This window comes from Procambarus clarkii, chromosome 22, assembly GCF_040958095.1.
Source record: "Procambarus clarkii isolate CNS0578487 chromosome 22, FALCON_Pclarkii_2.0, whole genome shotgun sequence".
NCBI lineage: Eukaryota > Metazoa > Arthropoda > Malacostraca > Decapoda > Cambaridae > Procambarus > Procambarus clarkii.
The window spans coordinates 27,675,767-27,695,431 of NC_091171.1; the positions used below are offsets into that span (position 1 = coordinate 27,675,767).

At 42.6% G+C, this 19,665-nt stretch overlaps 1 long non-coding RNA gene across 1 annotated transcript in view; it reads left to right on the top strand.

Annotated features, from left to right (window-relative positions):
* Window positions 1–17,839, top strand: part of LOC123748335 (uncharacterized) — a 23,027-nt gene extending 5,188 nt beyond the window's left edge. The window contains exons 2-3 of the long non-coding RNA XR_006771760.2: window positions 6,469–6,588; window positions 8,375–17,839. This is a non-coding gene — a long non-coding RNA (uncharacterized lncRNA). The remainder of the gene's footprint in view (window positions 1–6,468; window positions 6,589–8,374) is intronic.
* The last annotated feature ends 1,826 nt before the right edge of the window (window positions 17,840–19,665 follow it).

Below are 19,665 nucleotides of genomic sequence, written 5' to 3' on the forward strand. Positions count from 1 at the left end.
ACCACCGCGGATTTGAACTTGAGTAGAGTGAAGTAGGATTGAGTGGGGGGTCATTTCCAGTGTACACAGGGGCTAGGGTCGCAAGCAGCTGGAAGTTGAGGGCAGTTGAGGGTTGATTTCGGATGTTGATGTTAAATCATTTCGCTAGTGATCTTTTTTTAGACGATTTCAGCAATCTCTGATCTTTGGTCTTCTTCTTGGGCTTGTCGCTCTTGGTGGTCTGACTTCGTGTTGGCATTGTGGTGCTATCGTTGGAGATTGTTGGTGCAGTGTCGTGAAGGAAATCGGCAGCTGAGTAGTGACATTTTCGTGAAGGAAGAGATGGTGTTTCAACAGACACGTCCTCATCCGATTCATCGGATAAGTAAAGAACAGAGGTGGTGGATCGCGGAGGTTGAGTTCTTGAAGGTAGAGTAGCAGCAGTAGGTACTGCAGCAGAGTCTTTATGCTCTAGAGGGTCTTCATACTCTAGAGGGTTAGACCAAGGGTAAATTACAGCTGAATTCACTACTGGGTCGGGTGAAGGACCAGCAACAGCTGGAGAAACGGGTGGAGCAGGAGCTGACAGTAGGTCTGAAAGCATGGCCGCATTTACAGTGATGTCAAGGTTAGTAACTGGAACTGTAGCAGAAGTTGGTGGTATTAGGAGTCTGAGTCTTGTGAGCTGAAGGAACTAGAACAATAGCTGAAGTCTGCATTCAAGTAGCAGGATCGTCGTCGGGTGAAGAGTTAGCATACTCTACAGGGTCAGTTGCTGGAGTTGAACCTGGAGCGTTGAATTGCGTTGTTGAAAGGTGATAGCCGAGGCTATTTGAACCACCCCACCGCCGGCACTCGGATAGTAATCTTGGGCATAGCATTTTACCAAATCACCTCATTCTTTGGGGCACACGTGAGGAACACAAATGCGAACAAGCCTGAATGGTCCCCAGGACAATATGCAACTGAAAACTCACACCCCAGAAGTGACTCGAACCCATACTCTGCATTTGTGCAGAGTATGGGTTCCATAACCCAGCATTTGTGTTCCTCACATGTGCCCCAAAGAATGAGGTGATTTGGTAAAATGCTATGCCCAAGATTACTATCCGAGTGCCGGCGGTGGGGTGGTTCAAATAGCCTCGGCTATCACCTCATTTTGTCCGGTCGTGATGGTCAAGTGGATTAAGGCGTCTTGTACATACCAGTTGCGTTGCTTCTGGGAGTATGGGTTCGAGTCACTTCTGGGGTGTGAGTTTTCAGTTGCATATTGTCCTGGGGACCATTCAGGCTTGTTCGCATTTGTGTTCCTCACGTGTGCCCCAAAGAATGAGGTGATTTGGTAAAATGCTATGCCCAAGATTACTATCCGAGTGCCGGCGGTGGGGTGGTTCAAATAGCCTCGGCTATCACCTCATTTTGTCCGGTCGTGATGGTCAAGTGGATTAAGGCGTCTTGTACATACCAGTTGCGTTGCTTCTGGGAGTATGGGTTCGAGTCACTTCTGGGGTGTGAGTTTTCAGTTGCATATTGTCCTGGGGACCATTCAGGCTTGTTCGCATTTGTGTTCCTCACGTGTGCCCCAAAGAATGAGGTGATTTGGTAAAATGCTATGCCCAAGATTACTATCCGAGTGCCGGCGGTGGGGTGGTTCAAATAGCCTCGGCTATCACCTCATTTTGTCCGGTCGTGATGGTCAAGTGGATTAAGGCGTCTTGTACATACCAGTTGCGTTGCTTCTGGGAGTATGGGTTCGAGTCACTTCTGGGGTGTGAGTTTTCAGTTGCATATTGTCCTGGGGACCATTCAGGCTTGTTCGCATTTGTGTTCCTCACGTGTGCCCCAAAGAATGAGGTGATTTGGTAAAATGCTATGCCCAAGATTACTATCCGAGTGCCGGCGGTGGGGTGGTTCAAATAGCCTCGGCTATCACCTCATTTTGTCCGGTCGTGATGGTCAAGTGGATTAAGGCGTCTTGTACATACCAGTTGCGTTGCTTCTGGGAGTATGGGTTCGAGTCACTTCTGGGGTGTGAGTTTTCAGTTGCATATTGTCCTGGGGACCATTCAGGCTTGTTCGCATTTGTGTTCCTCACGTGTGCCCCAAAGAATGAGGTGATTTGGTAAAATGCTATGCCCAAGATTACTATCCGAGTGCCGGCGGTGGGGTGGTTCAAATAGCCTCGGCTATCACCTCATTTTGTCCGGTCGTGATGGTCAAGTGGATTAAGGCGTCTTGTACATACCAGTTGCGTTGCTTCTGGGAGTATGGGTTCGAGTCACTTCTGGGGTGTGAGTTTTCAGTTGCATATTGTCCTGGGGACCATTCAGGCTTGTTCGCATTTGTGTTCCTCACGTGTGCCCCAAAGAATGAGGTGATTTGGTAAAATGCTATGCCCAAGATTACTATCCGAGTGCCGGCGGTGGGGTGGTTCAAATAGCCTCGGCTATCACCTCATTTTGTCCGGTCGTGATGGTCAAGTGGATTAAGGCGTCTTGTACATACCAGTTGCGTTGCTTCTGGGAGTATGGGTTCGAGTCACTTCTGGGGTGTGAGTTTTCAGTTGCATATTGTCCTGGGGACCATTCAGGCTTGTTCGCATTTGTGTTCCTCACGTGTGCCCCAAAGAATGAGGTGATTTGGTAAAATGCTATGCCCAAGATTACCATCCGAGTGCCGGCGAGGAAGTGGTTCAAATAGCTTCGGCTATCACTTCCTTTTGTCCGGTCGTGATGGTCAAGTGGATTAAGGCATCCTGTAGTTACCAGTTGCGTTGCTCCTGGGAAGTATGGGTTCGAGTCCCTTCTGGGGTGTGAGTTTTCAGTCGCATGTAGTCCTGGGGACCATTCAGGCTTGTTCGCATTTGTGTTCCTCACGTGTGCCCCCCAAAGAATGAGGTGATTTGATAAAATGCTATGCCCAAGATTACCATCCGAGTGCCGGCGAGGAAGTGGTTCAAATAGCTTCGGCTATCACTTCCTTTTGTCCGGTCGTAATGGTCAAGCGGATTAAGGCGTCCTGTAGTTACCAGTTGCGTTGCTCCTGGGAGTATGGGTTCGAGTCACTTCTGGGGTGTGAGTTTTCAGTCACACACATATATATATATATATATATATATATATATATATATATATATATATATATATATATATATATATATATATAACTGAAAACTCACACCCCAGAAGTGACTCGAACCCATACTCCCACAACTGGTATGTACAGGGACGCCTTAATCCGCTTGACCATCACGACCGGACATAAGGAAGTGATAGCCGAGGCTATATGAACCACTTCCCCGCCGGCACTCGGATGGTAATCTTGGGCATAGCATTTTATCAAATCACCTCATTCTTTGGGGCACACGTGAGGAACACAAATGCAAACAAGCCTGAATGGTCCCCAGGACTATATACAACTGAAAACTCACACCCCAGAAGTGACTCGAACCCATACTCCCACAACTGGTATGTACAGGGACGCCTTAATCCGCTTGACCATCACGACCGGACATAAGGAAGTGATAGCCGAGGCTATATGAACCACTTCCCCGCCGGCACTCGGATGGTAATCTTGGGCATAGCATTTTATCAAATCACCTCATTCTTTGGGGCACACGTGAGGAACACAAATGCAAACAAGCCTGAATGGTCCCCAGGACTATATACAACTGAAAACTCACACCCCAGAAGTGACTCGAACCCATACTCCCACAACTGGTATGTACAGGGACGCCTTAATCCGCTTGACCATCACGACCGGACATAAGGAAGTGATAGCCGAGGCTATATGAACCACTTCCCCGCCGGCACTCGGATGGTAATCTTGGGCATAGCATTTTATCAAATCACCTCATTCTTTGGGGCACACGTGAGGAACACAAATGCAAACAAGCCTGTGGGAGTATGGGTTCGAGTCACTTCTGGGGTGTGAGTTTTCAGTTGTATATAGTCCTGGGGACCATTCAGGCTTGTTTGCATTTGTGTTCCTCACGTGTGCCCCAAAGAATGAGGTGATTTGATAAAATGCTATGCCCAAGATTACCATCCGAGTGCCGGCGGGGAAGTGGTTCATATAGCCTCGGCTATCACTTCCTTATGTCCGGTCGTGATGGTCAAGCGGATTAAGGCGTCCCTGTACATACCAGTTGTGGGAGTATGGGTTCGAGTCACTTCTGGGGTGTGAGTTTTCAGTTGTATATAGTCCTGGGGACCATTCAGGCTTGTTTGCATTTGTGTTCCTCACGTGTGCCCCAAAGAATGAGGTGATTTGATAAAATGCTATGCCCAAGATTACCATCCGAGTGCCGGCGGGGAAGTGGTTCATATAGCCTCGGCTATCACTTCCTTATGTCCGGTCGTGATGGTCAAGCGGATTAAGGCGTCCCTGTACATACCAGTTGTGGGAGTATGGGTTCGAGTCACTTCTGGGGTGTGAGTTTTCAGTTGTATATAGTCCTGGGGACCATTCAGGCTTGTTTGCATTTGTGTTCCTCACGTGTGCCCCAAAGAATGAGGTGATTTGATAAAATGCTATGCCCAAGATTACCATCCGAGTGCCGGCGGGGAAGTGGTTCATATAGCCTCGGCTATCACTTCCTTATGTCCGGTCGTGATGGTCAAGCGGATTAAGGCGTCCCTGTACATACCAGTTGTGGGAGTATGGGTTCGAGTCACTTCTGGGGTGTGAGTTTTCAGTTGTATATAGTCCTGGGGACCATTCAGGCTTGTTTGCATATATATATATATATATATATATATATATATATATATATATATGAGAAGAGCGCTCGTGAGTCGCAGTCCACGGAGCCGGGTTCTTACCAATTGTAGTTTAATGCAAAGTTTTTGATCTCTCACTTCGCTACATCTTATTTGCATATACAAATGAGTTTTTTACTATTCTAAGCACTTCATCATCTAAGCTATTACACTTGCATCCAACTCATACACTCTAGACGTACTTTCTGATATCTTTATAATTCATTCGTGTTTCGAAGTCCCATCTTCATCTACTTGTTCTGCTTCCTTCTTAATTATATTGCTGCTCATCATATTAGCTAGTCACTCTTTTTGGGAAATGTTAATGACTTCATGCGCATTCATTGTTGCAAACTCAATTACTCTTATTAATAATACTTTTCGACAACCATTTAATGAGGGGTCTCCAGCTGTGCTTGGGGTCTCTCTTCCCTCCCCCCCTTTCCTCATTCCCCTTTTTCTCCCAATCTTCCTCTCTCTCTCTCGTGCCTGTTTCCCAATCGACCCCTCTCTTTCCACTTCCCCATTATCCTTCTCTCTATCCAACTTTTTCCCTCAAATTTCCCCCTCTCAACCCTCTCTCTCAATCTCCCTTCCTCTCTTTCCCTCTCTGTCTCAGTCTCAGGCAATGTGTAACTGCATTACGTACATTGTAAGACTGATTTTTTATTATCCATAAAAAGTAGCTTATATTATATATATTATTATGTGTATTATATATATATATATATATATATATATATATATATATATATATATATATATATATATATATATATATATATATATAACTGTTGTATATAGTCCTGGGGACCATTCAGGCTTGTTTGCATATATATATATATATATATATATATATATATATATATATATATATATATATATATATATATATATATATATATATATATATATATATATATATATATATATGCATACTTCCTGCTGCCAAGGAAATATAGTTATATAATAGTTATATAATCATTGAATTTTACCATCCTATTACGCTGGTTAGTGTTGACTGTCGGGGTAATGGGAGCATCCCGAAGAAAACTTTGACCATTATTGTATCAAACAGCTGCCTGTAATGGTGCAGGAATTAACATAATATTTATGTTAAATATCTTCTACACAACAATGCAACACAGGCAGGGAATAGCCACTTTGGTAAATATGAAGTCTATCAAATACATATTACAGAAGTATAGAAAGTTAAATACAGATTACAGAAGTAGGAAGTTAAAAGAATTGTTAACTATAACTTTTCATAGAATTTCTGCATGGAGGCTAAAAGACAACAGATTTCTCACTTGGGTTAGGTCCCTGTGGGAGGTGTAGTAAGGGAGTGGGAGTTAGCCACAGTGAGGTGGGGGGGGGGGGTTGGCTGGAAAAATGAAGTTAGTTGGAATAAGCGGTCCCACCACGACTGTTAAGCCGGTTCCCACTATGTAAATGCAGTAGTTCCATTATATAGACCAATAGAGAGCCGACTCTCCACACTTAGTGGTACACTAGGAAGAGGATACCACACGCTCCCAACAAGTTGGTTTTCTGGAGTGATGACTGGTATGCTAAGTGGTAAAAAATTAACATATTATGGGTCTCTCTCTCTCTCTCTCTCTCTCTCTCTCTCTCTCTCTCTCTCTCTCTCTCTCTCTCTCTCTCTCTCTCTCTCTCCATCAAGTTTTCACCGCCACTCTACAGTTTACCTTCTCTCTCTTCCCCTCAGCCATCGAGACGACGACGTCTGTGAGCCAGAACCGGTTCGTCCAAGATAAGGAGGCGGCCGGAGGTGCGACCTCTGAGGGCCAGCAGCGCCAGACTCCCCTCAGCTTCGGTTCATATTTCGGTGAGTTTCAAGTCTCCGTTGACTCTGTCCAAGTGGTACTTCACGGCACCTTAAGAGAGTCCCGGAACCCCTGTACTTTACGTTCCATCCTCCAGGGGACTTGCGATCATAGATGGGATTCATCAAGTACTTATGAGTCCACTTACCAAACGTGTTCCTAAATCTTGGCGATTTAGTTTGCATTTGGTAAAATGTTTTTGAGCTGTGACGCCCTAGGAGGACCTTGGAGCGAGAGCGAGAGTTCCAAGCTGGTTAACACCTGTTTAATAAAACCGGGTTGATTGAGGAAAGAGGTACAGGTCTCTTAAGTGAACCCACAATTGCTTGGTGAATCTTGGCACTAACACCTGACACCCTGTCATCTACTAACACCTGACACCCCTGTCATCTACTAACACCTGACACCCTGTCATCTACTAACACCTGACACCCCTGTCATCTACTAACACCTGACACCCCTGTCATCTACTAACACCTGACACCCCTGTCATCTACTAACACCTGGCACCCCTGTCATCTACTAGCTATCATTTACTATCTCCCCATCTACTTTTCATATGTGAAAAAGAGTGACAATGTTTCATACTGACTCTCTCCCCGCTCCCTTGTTGTGTTTCAACTCACCCCCCCCCCTCTCCCTTGCTATATAATGACTCTCTCCTCTCTCCCTTGCTTTACGGGCTATTCATGCCCGTGCCACCTCTTGGGTGGCTTAATCTGTATCATCTCCCTTGCTGAGTCGGGACTCTCTCCGTTGCTGTGTAACAACTGTCCCATGCTGAGTTACGGCTTGTTAAGGGTTCAGGTCGGACCAAAACCTCGTCGCTTTCAGATCAAATGTGTTAGTTGTTTTCTGTCATGTTATTGTGACTTGTTATCTACGTCAGTTATGTGGTTCTTGTAAAAAACAATTAACAACGGACTGTTGTTGATAATAAATTCGCCAGGTAATCCATGACTGGCAGAATGATTGAGTGATGCAATGCATCAGTGACGTAACAAATCTATGACGTAACGGATCAGTGAAGTAATGAATTAGTGACGTAACGAATCAGTGACGTAATAAATCAGTGACATGATGAATCAGTGACGTAGAGTACGAATGACGTACGGCCAGAGTGACGCAAGGTTAACGAATGGGCAGTTGTCGTGAAGGCGATCTATAAGAACGTGGAGAGAACCAGAGATTACAGGCATCTTACAACCGTAAGATCTGTGCCGGCATGATGCTCATATGAGAACTGTGCTCCGTCGTGGTGTTTCAGAAAGCATCGGAGACAAATTTAGAACCTCTTTCCAAATATTCAAAATCTTTTAGGATTTTGTTTTTCACGTTTCAGGTGTCCGAATTTAAAACACATTTTCCATGGTTAGTGTTGGAATGTGTGATTCACCATGCAGTTTGTGTCACATCTCAGAGGCCTACTCAACACAATTGGGCTGTTCTGAATACAATTGGGGACTACCCAAGACAATTGGGGTGTACTCAAGACAATTGGGGTGTACTCAAAACAATTGGGGTGTATTCAAGACAATTGGGGTGTACTTAAGACAATATGGGTCTACTCAAAACAATTGGGTACCACTCAAGACACCGCAGCAATACTCAAGCCACATGAACTATCTTTGCCATAGTCTAATTTTCCTTCTAAAGACAATTTAAAATATAGTTGTGGTATTGTTTTGCAGTCTCCAATATAATACGAAGACAACTCGCCATATATGAGTGAATTCAAGAAATAAGTTAATAAATAATAATATGGACTTTTTTTTTGTCCTCTTGCAGACCACCCATCGTCGTCCTCGTCGATATTATGGACGTCATCAGCAGTGACGTGGGCGCGGACGTGTGTAGGACTCCTGGTCTTGCTTGTCTTCACTATCATCTCCTAAGACGTTCACTACGACCTAGGATCTCCTACTTGGTTTCCGTGAAGGGGAAGAGAAAGTTCCATGAGGAGAGAGAGAGGATTCCGCGAGGGAAGAGAAAGAGAGAGAGAGAGTTTTGTGAGCGGGAGAGAAAGAGAGGGTTCCAGGAGAGGAGAGAAAGAGAGGGTTCCGCGAGGAGAAAGAAAAGATACGAGAAAGTTTTCAGGTTCACCCAGCCTCCTGTGAGCAATCAAACTATTTAAATAAAACAAAATATAAGTGTGCGACGTCTCCTCCGCGAGAAATGCAAAACGGCCAAAATTTAAGAAATTATCCGGTGATTTACAGATGAGATAATAGGCTATGAAAATTAATAACTGGAGTGAATTTTAATTTATTCAGTGGCGATATTAAAGAAAACCGCGAAGAGTGACGAGAGGCAGACAGCCTGAAATTTTTTTTGTCAAAAAATTTAAGAAGGGACATGTGTACAACTCGTGGGGGCCTGCAATGCTTTAATTTATATAAATACACATAGATACAATCAGTTAGACGTTAGAAGCCATACAATCAGAGGCTACAAGAGACTGCAATACGTTGGAAGGGATAGAATCAGAGGCGATAGGAGGTAACTAGCCGTTAGAAAGGATACAGAAGGCACAGGAGTCTCAACTCCAAGCTAGACAAATATACTAGGAAAGAGTCCATTAAATGACCGAAAGCCTCATAGGACAATAAGAGGCTCATAGTATGAGCAAACATATATGTTCCATGATCGTATAATAAGAGATTTTAGAAGACATAGACTCAAAGTGTCCGGAATGAGACATTACCTGTGTGTCCAAAATTATACAGATGCTGCCACCTCTGGCCACTTCAGGAGGTAGCAGCATTATACCCCACAAGTAGCTGCTTCGAAAGGTTCTTGAAGGTAGCCTAAGGCTCCAGGAAGAAAGATATCCTGAGACTCCAAAGGCCAACTTTAGAGTCTAGCAAGGGAAACGGCGAGTTGCTTCAGGGAAAAACGACATCAAAATTTACAAGTTGTTGGTAAAGTAACTCACGGCGATCTGAGTTTCTCTCTGCCTCTTCTTCTTTTTCCACTTTTCCAGTGTCTTCTAATTCGCCTATTTTAATGCTTCTTCTCTTTATTTTCCTCTTGATTCCTTTTCGTGCATCGCGAAAGGTGATTAATACTTCGTTAATCTCTTGGTGATTTCTGTTTCTTTCTTATTCAATTCCTAATGATTTGATTTGTAACCAATTTAAAACTGTACACGTAAGGGGTAAACCTTAGATACAGCACCACATTCTTAAGCCATTCCTGATCTGCTATACAGCGACCCATACTCTAGCTATACTCTTCTATACTGCGGCCTTCCCTAAAGACAGATAATATATTTTTTTCTTATGGTTGAAAGCATATTTGCCTTTTTATCAATATAAATTATATATTATAATTTTTTATTATTGCTTTACGCATAGGTTAAATTGAGATGGGTTAGATTAGGCTACGATGGGTTGGTTTGGTTAGGCTTCGTTTGGTGTTTTGGTTCCATTGGCAATTGATTTTGTTCACAATACTCTGGTAACTTCGGTTTCAACCCTTTTTACCCTGTCGTAGCTCAGTCGATTAAGGCAGTGTCTGGGATGCTCCCGGACGCAGGTTCGAATCCTCGTCACGGCCCTTGTGGATTTGTTCTCTGGTAACTGAGCCTCAGGCAATGCTGCTCCAAGAGGCAGCTGTCCTGAAAGTTACACGCCTCAATTTGTTCGTCCTTTCTAATAAAAATATAAACTTTCTCTAATATAAATTGATACATTATGTACTACAGTTTTATCAATAGTCATAGGATTTGTTTGGTTACCTGTTTTTTATTTTATTGGCATATATATATACTTTCAGTATATAGATAAAGCATTAGAGATGTGCTGCCATTGTAAGGAATGAATGAATGAACTATCAGGAGAAAGCGCCAAAACATTACGATTATGTAGCACCTGGAAGGGATCAGGAAAACAATGAGAAGCATTGTTCAAAAAAAGCTCGGAAAATGACTAGCAACACGTCACAATCCAGCGTTTCATATGATCAGTTGTACAGGATTCCATGAGGGGCGAGAGAGAGAGAGAATTCATATTCATAATTCATCCTGGCGTTCCGCGAGCGCTATGTCATGGGTTCGTATCCTGGCCGGGGAGGATTTACTGGGCGCAATTCCTTAACTGTAGCCTCTGTTTAACGCAACAGTAAAATGTGTACTTGGATGAAAAAACGATTCTTCGCAGCAAGGGGATCGTATTCCAGGGACCTGCCCGAAACGCTACGCGTACTAGTGGCTGTACATGAATGTAACAACTCTTGTATATATCTCAAAAAAAAAAAATATATAGTGAGTTTCATATAAGTAACATAAATATAAAATTAACCAGGAAAATGATTGGGTGGATTATAAGAACGACGAAATCCAGGGATCCCATTACAAGTCTCCTACTAATCAAATAACTTGTGCTTTCCCGCCTTGAGTGCTACTCTACAACTACTTTCCCTTGCAAACCAGAATAGAGTGCTGAAATAGAGGGAATTCAGAAAACCTGGACAGCACACATAGACATAATAAAGTACCCACATTATTCGGACCATCTCAAGGCTCTCAAAATGAACTCTAAAATAAAAGAAAGATATCATATAATACATACATGGATGATACTGGAAGATCAGTTCCCGGTTTTGCACAGTAAAACAAGAATATACTGGAGCGAACGAAAAATATATGGTAGGAAATGCAGAATAGACCTAGAGAAGTGTAGAGGTGCCAAACTCACAATCAGTGCAAACTGTATGAACATTAGAGGTCCACAGCTATTTAATATCATCGAAAAAATATATTGTCTAAGCAAATGTGGAAGTGTTAAGAAAAAAATTGACATGTTCTTGCAGGAAATGGCGGGCCACCCGGCCTCTGGTAGATAAATGGGCTAGCGAGCCGCTCCAAGCAATAAACTGTTGGCCAAAGTTACCACAAGTCAAGTTTGGCCTCAGGTCTGGCTCATTAAGTAGAACTCCTAGATCCCACTCCAGGTATGGTTTAGGTATTAACACCCGCCATACAAACAATATCCATTCTTCTTTGTTTCTTATATACTGTTGTGGCTTAAATTCGCTCCCAACTTCCACACTCATTTATCATGTTCTCTCAACTTTTTGTCCAAGCTTGCCTCTATTCCAACACTTCAAATAAGAGGAGAAGTCACTGTAGTACATGAACAGGTCACTATGGACAGGCACCGTAGCGTTTAGAGAGTCAGAGAAAAGAATGGAAAAGTATGAGTTTCTAGCAAGAGTCTAGTCTAGCTCATGAATCTAGCAACATGCTCTGAACATTAGATCCAATACGAGATTTGAACCTGATTTAGTTATAGGTCTGCTGCCGACCTCCGACAAGGAGTATATTACTCCCTACGACATTAAAACTCTTAAAAAAACTGGACCTAATCTCACACGACCACATTCTACCTAACCTAGACTAACTCATCCTTTCTTAACAAAACAAACCTAACCTAACCTAATCCCGTAACACCAGTCTTATTACCCCATTTTTTTTGCTAAGCAGAAGAGACGGAGAACTAAGTTGTTAACAGTCCTTAATTCTCCTTGATAAAATTAACTATGTGTATTATTTCATTATAAATTAATGTACTGTTGATTTGTATTACTTTGTTTATAAGGAGAGCTATCGATAGACTGAAAGTTTTCTGCATAATGTTAGTTATGTGAATTTGTTTATGCATTGAAACATATTAATGTATTTTAATATCTAAAATGCGGTTACATTTTAGTTATTACCAAAATATCGGGTACCAAAATTTAAACGCGTTGTGAACCCTGCCTAACTTATCCTATCCTAATCTAATCCAACCCAGCCTAACCTATCCTATCCCAATCCAACTCAGCCTAACCTATCGTATCCTAACCTAATCCAACCCAGTCTAACCAATCTTAACCTAATCCAACCCAGCCTAACCTATCCTATCCCAATCCAACTCAGCCTAACCTATCGTATCCTAACCTAATCCAACCCAGTCTAACTAATCTTAACCTAATCCAACCCAGCCTAACCTATCCTATCCCAATCCAACTCAGCCTAACCTATCGTATCCTAACCTAATCCAACCCAGTCTAACCAATCTTAACCTAATCCAACCCAACCTAATATAGCCTAACCTAACCTTACGAAAACAAGAGGAAATCTGTTTTTTTTTTTACGTACGGTGAGGAAGAGGTGTGTGACGTCACAATTACGTCATAATGTTCATACCGACACAGGTTTCAGACCCCCACTTCCGACACCCACATATATTCTCCCACACTGATACTTCAGGAGAAAAATTTGCTTTGCCAACCATAACACAACTGAGAACAAAAAAGACTTTTGAGCCTGGCTTCGAAATCGAAATTCAAAATAGGGTTTACATCAATTGTAAAAAAAAGTTATATGTAGCTGAACTAAAATTGAAAGCAAATATAACGACCTAACTAGGCACAAATCAATTGATAAACGTCCATTCCTGCACAACTACAGAATGTAAGGTAATGCCGGCAGCAGCACGATAACATATAAACATTCTCACTTGTAAAACTCTATGATATAAAGCAGCGCTGTCAGCCGTACGATAACTTGCAAACATCTTCTCTTGCAAAACTTCTGAATATATAACGCTGTTGTCGGTCGAACTGGAATGTACAACTTATGTGTATTGCCGATGGTCCGGGCGCCCTCTGGCTGTCCTGCAGGAGGGCTACCAGCTGTATGATCTTCTCACAGACAACCCGATTACAGGCCAGGCTCCTTAAAGCTGCGGCCCTCCTCAGAGATACATTCATTAATTTGAAGGTAGTGTGTATTAAAAATTGATTTGTTCGCATTGATATATCGATATTATAATATTTTAAAGTTCTATGAATAGTTAGGCGTAGGTTAGGTCATTAGGTAATTGTTGGTGATTATTCAACTCGTTCTCAGACCAAATCCATTCCATCCAGCGGTCGACTCTAAAGACGCATTCATTAATTTTAACATGCTGTTCATTCAGAATAGGAATTTTCTTACGTATAGATTAGTATTGTTAATTATTTTGCGCGTTGTGCATATTTAGGTATTGATTAGTTAGGTTAGGTATTTAGGTTCTGTTGACGAATATTTGTATTTGTAGTACGTGGGTGAAGCATTTACAGCGTTGTGGTTCGAACAAAATTCGTCAGTGAAGCACTTGTTCCGGAAGTGTTCGAACGAAATCAGCTGTGAGAAGCGTGTAAACCGTTTTTCATTCATAAACAGGGGGGGTTTGGCGGGTGCATGGAATGGACTTTAACCTTTGTTTATGAGGAAGGGCTGGACTATTTGTATTTGAAGTGCGCGGGTGAAGCATTTATACAGCGTTACGATTCGAACAGAGGTCGTCAGCGAAGCACTGTTCGGAAAATGTTCAAACGTTGTCAGTAGCGAGTCGTGGGTAAACCGTTTTTCATTCTTACACGGCAGGTTTGGCGACTGGATTAACGAGCATTTGGCCTTTGTTGATGAGGACGGGTTGTTAAATATAAACCTTACGAACGAATAGCGACGAATTACGATGCTGCCAGCCGTATGTGTTTTGTGATGTCAATAACTCAACATTACTGCCAATCGTACGATCACACAGTACCGACCGACAGTCCTGATATGCGTATATTATAACAACGGCTAATCGTTCTGCAGGAATCTGAATAATATACAATATATACAACACAAAATTGATTGTATAAAAAAATACAATTGAGTATATATGCCAATGATTCCTCTGATGATGCCATATCATAGGCATTTATTGTTGTCTTGTTTCATCGTTAAAAAATACTTAACTAACAAAAGCCAATTTGATTTTTCCAGGTTTATTAATTGTATCAAAAGCAGAACAAAAACTGACAAATATTATCGTATGTTGCTGTACTGCTTTCCTTACTGTCATGTGCTACATTGCTGATTGTTGCACAGCGTGCAGGTTAGTGTACACTGTGCCAGCACCAGGGAATAGGCTGCAGCACTTCTCGTACAAGTATAATAATTTTAGCTACATGTTCTGTCATTTTCTTTCACTTGTGAAGTTTAGTTTCAAGATATGTTTATCAAACGCATGTGTGTTTGTAGTTATCACACCATTTCAATGCACATGATTAGCTGTCGAGAGATCAAATTATAATTAATATTCCGCAAAGATATAATTTTCTTAAGACAAAAAAAAGGTTCCTACGTCATAAATTCGTTTTCCTACCACTTAACACCATTTTCCTACCACATGAAACCATTTTCCTCATATAAAACCAATTTTCAACCACATAAATCCTGTATTCAACGTCTCCGATCTCTTCAAAAGCCGAAATCACAATAATTATGAAAGTGTTTCGCCATTTTCTACCTAGAAATTGCAGCAAAAGTCCTGCTCTCTGGTTCGCAGTTGTTACACCAATTTTCTGATCGTATTGAGCCCCACTCTACACTGCCTAAATCCGGAGAACATTTGCCGATATTCATTACGCCTAAAGGAGACTATACTTCGATCAATTCATCAGGAGGTGAGCACACAGATGCATACTTCACTCCTCTATTATGGTAATTTACTTTTCAATCATGGCTGCATACACGGAGACTGTATAGCAGCGTACATTTATCTTACATGTATGCAGATGGACAGGGAATTCAACTCAAAAAAAGTACAAAAAGGCCGATTAACAGGTAGAACAGTATAGGAAGAATAAAACATTCTGATTCAGCAGCCTATCATGGTTAGTTGATATGTTGCATACAAGAGGCAGCGGAAAGTTAATGACTGATAGAGTGATGGTCTTAAGAATAGCGCAGCTACCTTAAAGATGTTGATGGCTGAGCGCCACGTGCTATAGTTGCCATCTTTTGCGTGTCCACGGAGATACGCCAGAAGAGGAACCATGAAGACATTATTGATTACAACAAGACCACCAACATTCTCTCTGGTGTTGAAGGCTCTGGTTTACTGTCCAGTCCAACCAGGAGACAAAACAAATTATGAACTTTCTAAAAAAATTGTTTACATTGTCAAGAAATTGGAAAATCGATGCCATTTAGGATAGTACTCAAGACAGAATAATATGTTTAGTGATGAGATTATACCCCTGAATTAATTTCCCTGTCGGTCGTTAACCAGAAAAGGCTAATCTTTTGATCCAACAAATTCCACAACAGTTTTTTTCCGATTCCACATCTGGAAATAGATCCTTTTTAAACTTCTTTCGTTTGACGACAAATTCGTCAGTGAATGTTTCTATTTAAAACATAAATAGTCCTTTCAATTAACCTCCAGAGCTTATTTTTACATCAGTTGCCACCGGGTATTGATGACCATACCATGTGTGGGCAGAAGGTTTGGTCACGTGCTACCCGTGAGCAATAATCTTGCGCTGATTGGTGAAGGCATTTACTCGGTTGGTCACCCTAGAGAAAGGCATTCCATTTGCTTGCTATCCTGACAGTACCTTGAAATAGAGTCCCCCCTCCCCCAGGTAATTATCCTAGCAGTACCGAAACTCTAAACTCAGGGTCTGGAACAAGACATTTGCTCCTAAATAGCGTGAACAGTCTCTGAATTTTTAGTGTCTTGAGATAATGGTAAGCACAAACTCCTTCGCGGGAATGATCAAGGTCTCTCTCTCTCTCCTTCTCTTCCCCAACCATGCTCATGCTGTAGTGAGGCGGGAATATTTACCAATGCATCCCATAGTGCTCTTGTGTGTGTACATGTACAATAGACATAATGTATGATGGGGAGAACACTGAACATATCACTAAACTCGAGTAGTGTTAGTTGCCATATGTACAGCTCAATGAATCTTTGGCTAGGTGGAGTCAGATCGATTTTGCTCTTTAACTTGGTTTACAGGTAAACTCTCATTGTCAGTATGCATGGTATACCTAACCACAATGCACTTGACTGTCATTGTAGTCAGACACGCCATTTCGGGACAGATTGTGAATGCATTACCTGACAAATGGACTAATATATATGGCTTGACCAATGACGAATTACTACATAGCTCTACCTCTCTGATTCTATAAATGGGTACAGTATAATGCTATAATACAAAGTGAAAAGTGAGCGTTATTTTGTTACAGGTTCGCCTATAACTTTTATGACAAGGAAAACGATTGACAGATTAATAACAGGAATCAAAATGTTATTTAATATGAATTGATGTATGAATATAGGGCAGGATCAGCATACGAAATCTGTACATCTTTGAACGGTGAAGATGGCTTTGTTATCATTTATTAAAATACTAAGAGCTTCAAAACTTCACAACTCACAGCCATGATTGGTACGAACAATCTCATAATACCTCGGAGCTCAAAAACATTTTAATATATGAAAGTTAAGTCACCATGATTGTGGGAAGATGTAGATGTTTCGCAAACGATATGTGTGTGAGTGTGTCAATTATTGATGAATCCTGGCTCAGGTTTACAGGGGCGTAAGTGTCATCAATGATTTACTAATTTAAGGTGCTCAGTGTCCTCAGATATGGCTTGATATAGTTGCCATAATATGTAGTTTTGGGGGGCAGGGAGCCATAGTCATTGAGGACATATGGCTGACAAGATTGCCATAGTGTGAGGGTTGACAAAGCCACGATACACACCCAGAAAGTGGATGATAAGGTTCTATGGTTGATAAGGTTGCCCCAATTGCTTACAATATGACAGACATTTCCATTATAACTACCTTGTACTCAAGTGCTTAGGTTGCCATAACCACCTTGAATGTAATTGCTAAGGTCGCCATAGTTACGTGTGGCTGTTATGGTGGTCATAGCAACTGTATGGTTGATGAGGTCTCTCTACCGAAGAATAATGTGATTGCCTACGTTGACATATTCACCTAGGATACGGTTGCCATAGACTACATATCCACTTTGGATATAGTTTGCCAAGGTCTCTGTATCCGCCTAGGACATAGTGACTAAGGTCGCCATGACTACCTAACGTGGGACTAAGACTCTAGGACACCCATCCGGGACCCCCGTTGACACCTGGGACCCCCAGTTGAAACCTGGGACCCCCCAGTTGACACTTGGGAGCCCCAGTTGACACCTGGGACCCCCAGTTGAAACCTGGGACCCCCCAGTTGACACTTGGGAGCCCCAGTTGACACCTGGGACCCCCAGTTGACACTTGGGACCATATTGACTCGTGGGACCCCCAGTTGACACCTGGGACCCCCAGTTGACACCTGGGAGCCCCAGTTGACACCTGGGACCCCCAGTTGACACCTGGGACCCCCAGTTGACACCTGGGACCCCCAGTTGACACCTGGGACCCCCAGTTGACACCTGGGAGCCCCAGTTGACACCTGGGACCCCCAGTTGACACCTGGGACCCCCAGTTGACACCTGGGACCCCCAGTTGACACCTGGGACCCCCAGTTGACACCTGGGACCCCCAGTTGACACCTGGGACCCCCAGTTGAGACCTGGGACCCCCAGTTGACACCTGGGACCCCCAGTTGACACCTGGGACCCCCAGTTGACACCTGGGACCCCCAGTTGACACCTGGGACCCCCAGTTGTCACCTGGGACCATATTGACTCGTGGGACAAAATTGACAGTTTTGACTTTCCGATCTTGCATATTCCTCTTTGTAATTATTCGTTTGCTTATTGATGATATTTACTAGAAAATTATATATATATATATATATATATATATATATATATATATATATATATATATATAGAGTGTGAGGTAAACCAAACTAGGCACCACATGTCTCCTAAATCTTAATCAAAGAACGAATGATTATTGCATACTTTTAGAGTATTAGAAAACGATATATCAAACAATTGTTTTTGCTGTAGATTAACCTCGGCAAAGAATGTGTATAGATATGTGTACATATACTGCAAGACGATATGTGCTTTTGTGAATATAATGCAGTTCAAACCACACACAAACATCTCCCCCTCTCCCCATGTAAATATCTCGATAGACCAATCTACTGTGTAAACTTAATGAATTTCCCCCCAAGTCGCATCTTATCTTAGTCTATGATTTCTGTGCTACCTTATGCCATCACTTACAAACGTTTTCTGAGTGAGGATCTGCGCGTGAGAGGTTCTGATGTAGCAACGTTCAGACCGTGTGAGGGGCTCTGTTGTAGCAACGTTCAGACCGTGTGAGAGGCTCTGTTGTAGCAACGTTCAGACCGTGTGAGAGGCTCTGTTGTAGCAACGTTGAGACCGTGTGAGGGGCTCTGTTGTAGCAACGTTCAGACCGTGTGAGAGGCTCTGTTGTAGCAACGTTCAGACCGTGTGAGAGCCTCTGTTATAGCAACGTTCAGACCGTGTGAGAGCCTCTGTTATAGCAACGTTCAGACCGTGTGAGGGGCTCTGTTGTAGCAACGTTCAGACCGTGTGAGGGGCTCTGTTGTAGCAACATTCAGACTGTGTGTGGGGCTCTGTTGTAGCAACGTTCAGATCGTGTGAGGGGCTCTGTTGTAGCAACGTTCAGACCGTGTGAGGGGCTCTGTTATAGCAACGCTCAGACCGTGTGAGGGGCTATGTTGTAGCAACGTTCAGACCGTGTGAGAGGCTCTGTTGTAGCAACGTTCAGACCGTGTGAGAGGCCCTGTTGTAGCAACGTTCAGACAACTTGTCGAAAATTGGCTACCGAGATGCCCAGGTCTCAAGACGTTAAGAGTTCTCGCTTAATGGCTTTTCAGTGTATTGATCAGCGAATGGTTGTTTAGTAAGCAAGTGCAAGAAATGGTTCGTCAGTGACCACAGTTCCACAGATGACTCTTAAGTACTGAAGAACATGAAAGTGCTGGTGCATAAATATTTCACTATGACAAACCAGGACTATTGTGTACATAAGAAATTACAATCATCCCATTTATAAAATATAAAAAGTAATCCTTCATTGCATTACCCAATGAGCTTAAAAGCAGTGAACGCAGCTCAAAGATGATACACAAATAAATTGTTTAAGTGGTCTTGGTATTGAACTACTGAGCCAAACGCTGACGTCTATGCACAATTAAATCCCATTACCATCATACAACTACGAGGCGATCTTTTGTGGGGCAATGTAATGGGAAGAAATTAACGTCTCGGGTCACCCATAGAGGCTAATGCATGTG